Here is a 3,212-nt window from a genome sequence, read left to right on the forward strand (position 1 = left end):
AGTCGGTGAAACAGCATTCAAGCAGGCTTCGACAGCCTTGACAGTTTTTATTTATCTTTTTTTAGATTAAAATGTTGCACTTAATTCAGTTGTGGGAGATCAACAGATTTCACTTCAATGCCTTTGTTTCACATCATGGGAAAGAAGACTGGCAATTGAAGTCGCACCTTAAAAAATATTTGGAGGCCCTGAATTGTAACTAAACCAACTTTCATGAAAACCTTGCTCAAATCTAATAATCATTAGCCATTAAACAGAATACTTCAGACACAAACACACTTTAACATTTTGTTACTGCTTCTTTAGTCTAGAGTTGAACACACTCTTCACATGGTGAAGCAGAGACCCAGAGCCTCGCTGCTGCTGTGAGATGATGGTAAATGAAATGCATGAACCTGATGTTACAAAACCGTAAAGCTCGAGCTGCTGAGTCATGCCTCTGTCAGACGTCCAGCTCATCCGCTCCTCCTCTCTGCTGTTCGCTCTGGGCTCAGGGCCAGATTAACCCTATAATTGGCCCCGGGGCTAAAACCAGCTGTGGGCCCCACTTTTGGAACCAGTTTTGTCTTCTCCCACTTTCAGTTTATGATTTTCTACATTTTCCAGAGTGCGTTTCAGAAGGCTGCATGGCTCCAGAGTTAGGAGGTTCGAGCACCAACCTTCAGTCAGCAGGTACGAAGGTAACATCATCCTCCTCTTTTTCGTTAAAGGATAGAGACGTTATTTTCAACATAAACACAAACAGGAAACTTCTTACCTGCTGAAAGACGAGCTTCAGGAACACTGGCACCATGTTACAGCTCAGTGCTCACAGGAGAGTAAAGGTAGATTAAAATGCATTGAAAATCTGAAATAAAAGTGCTGAGACAACCCCTCCTCTCCACTAGGTGTGCCTGTTTTCCTGGCTGCTCTTTATCTTTCAGGATGCAGGTCAAGGCAGAGGGTCGTCATTTACCTCATGAGCCACACCATGATATAAACGCTTACCACCTTCCAGCAGACATCTTCTTCCCTCTTTCGTTTGCTTTCTCTACAGACATTTCCACACATGCAGACATGACTGATTACTGACTTTCACATTTATTCAGTTATTTAACATTATTTTGAAAATAAATAAGCTTGTAACTCTTTGTAAACTCGTCTCATCTCCCATTCTTGTTGCAGCCTAAGAGCCAGGTTGTAACAACTAGCATCAAAATATCCCTAAAGTACCAAAAGTATAAGTGCTCGTGCAGAATGATCCATTTCAGAATATTATATCACTCGATGAATTAATGTGTTCATCACTTTAACGATGCAGCTGGAAAGAAGGGGCTTATTTTAACTACTTACTATAATGCTAGGTAGCTTATTCTTATCTTAACGGGACAGTACACCCTCAAATCAAACATACTTCCTCTTACCTGTAGCGCTTTTTATCAGTCTAGATTTCTTTGTTGAGTTGCTGAGTGTTGGAGATATCAGCTGTAGAGATGTATGCCTTCTCTCCAGTGTAGATGAACTAGATGATATTTACATTTGAAAAACTCAACAGCAATGTCTCTTTCCAGAAATCATGACCCGGTTACTCAAAATAATCCACAGACCTTGTTGGGAACAGTTTCATGTAGGAACTATTTTTTTTCTACTGAAGACCTCCTGTCTATCTTTGTAAGCTCAGTGGAAACTAAGCTTTTATTTACTTTAATTTGACAGATAAAAAACAATAAATTGTCAAGACAATTTAGCCTCAACAAAATAGCATTTTCAAATCTCCACTAGTCGCTAGGCTAATTCATACAATGTAAAATGCCGTAAGCTTGTGCTAATAACATTAGCATGCTATCTTTGTTCAGAAAACGTGTTTAGTATAAGACAGTTGTTTTGTCGGTGAGCCTCCTGAGTTGTAATGGAACATAATTTTGTAACGTTACCTTTGTTAAACGTTGCTGTTGTCTCTGGCTTCATATGAATAGAGGAAATCTCTGCTTGTTGCTAGGCTAATTTCTACAATGCAAAATGCCATAGGCTTGTGTTAATAACGTTAGCATGTTGTATTTATTGGGAGACAAATGCTTTGTCTGTGAATGCTGCGAGTTATAGTGAAGCTGATTTTTGTACTTGTAATTGAAACTGTCACTATTAAGCCATGTTTAATGTGTGTTTAGAATTAACTTAACTTTACAGCACTTCACAGAACCCTGCAGCTAGCCAAGGTTAACTAGCCCAGTGAGCTAGCGAAGGGTGCACACTTCTTTCTCTGCGGTAATATGGTTGGCCCATATTTATGTTTATGGTTACGCAGCGGCCTTTAGTGGCATTAGTGATACAACAGGTGCAATGGAGGAAGTCAGGTGACATAATATAAAGAGCATAACTAAAACACATTACGAACACCAAGAGCCTTCACTAATTCAACGCTACTGACAAAGTCGATGTGAAGCTCTATTTTTTTGTACCATTTTTGTTAAGATAAAGCACAAGAAACATGAACAGTTGGGGTGGGAGGGAGGATAGGTGGATGGGTCAAACAAACACAGGACTGTCATCCAGGAGACCAGTGTTTGTGTCCCATGTAAAACCAAAAGTCAATATTTCAATAAGGTAACGTATTATGTTACATGACATTCATACATGACAAACAACACGAGATGCATCATGTTACATTAATAACAACTTTTTTAAGCCAAACTAGGACTTGCTTGGAGACCAATAACAAAACAAATGTGTATTTAGGTAAAAATTACAAGTCAACATCAAACGATGTGTGTTTTTTTTTATTTGGTGGAAGTATTTTTAAATCAAAGGTGAAACAATACTTGCCCCAATAGCTCATCTGGTTGAGTGATAGCCCCACGAACAAAGGTTGTGTCCTTAATACAGCGGGTTCGATTAAAGGCAAGGTTTGATTATAATGTCCCTGATTCTGGTTCTGAACTAACATGTTTATACTGTGATCACGTCAGGCTTTTTAGCTGTAGAGTCTGACATATCTGGAATTTCTGATAGATTTTGAAAACACCTACTGAAGTGTCAACAAATTACCGTCAAAGCCACTATTGCTAACATTGTATGGAAATCTTAACATTTGTAATACAACAAAAATGCTAACGCAGTGTGGGGGCAGCCATCTTGGAGTGAGTCAGGATAGCAGGAGTCAGTTTTAAATGAAGTGAGGATACATGTCATTCATGGGTGCTGTGAAGAAACAGTCAGAAACACTCGGTCATCGC

The sequence above is a fragment of the Epinephelus fuscoguttatus genome, linkage group LG2 (assembly GCF_011397635.1).
Source record: "Epinephelus fuscoguttatus linkage group LG2, E.fuscoguttatus.final_Chr_v1".
Taxonomy (NCBI): domain Eukaryota; kingdom Metazoa; phylum Chordata; class Actinopteri; order Perciformes; family Serranidae; genus Epinephelus; species Epinephelus fuscoguttatus.